This window comes from Microtus ochrogaster, chromosome 15 (genome assembly GCF_000317375.1).
Source record: "Microtus ochrogaster isolate Prairie Vole_2 chromosome 15, MicOch1.0, whole genome shotgun sequence".
NCBI classification, from domain to species: domain Eukaryota; kingdom Metazoa; phylum Chordata; class Mammalia; order Rodentia; family Cricetidae; genus Microtus; species Microtus ochrogaster.
The window spans coordinates 16,192,127-16,192,838 of NC_022017.1; positions in this window are offsets into that span (position 1 = coordinate 16,192,127).

A 712-nucleotide genomic window follows, 5' to 3' on the forward strand; every position below is an offset into this window, starting at 1 on the left:
TCCCACACTAGCTCAGAATTGAGAAATAGATGGTTATTTATTTAGGGGGAAACTCACAAATCAGAATCCTCTGCTTGAACGGAGAACAGAGACCGAATCCAGAAACTGGAAAGAGTGGACAGAAAAGAGGCTGGATGCAGGCTCTGCATTACCATATATAGTCTTAGAGGCCACACCCCAGTGGGCAGGTAACCACAAGCTGTAAGACTTCCTACTGCACCTCCCCCTCTTGTTTAAATAAGAGAGTTCTAAGCATAATACATAATTATATACAATAAGAACAAATATATTTAATAATTATCCTATCTTAACTAGGTTAAGTCTTGTAAAATAAATAACTTGGGAAAGTCATGAGACCAAAGTAACTACAACTATCTAGTCTTCAATCCCATCGAAGATCCGAGAAGGGAAATAATATTACTAGAGTAAGCAGGAAGTGCAATCAAGCAACTTCCAAAATTTCCTGGGGGTGGGGGTAAAAACAAACATGCTTTCTGATGGTATCTTTCTCTTTTACTTCTCTTGAAAAAAAATCCTCTCTGAAAATCTCTCTTGCTCGTCTACATAGTTTCCCACAGCTCTCTATGTAGCTCTACACAGCCTTTCCTCAATCCACATTCTGAAAAATTATATGTTACCTTTCCAGGGCCGGACTCATTCTCATAACACAAGATAAGTCAGAGTTTCTCTTAGGCTAGGGAGGTCACATTAA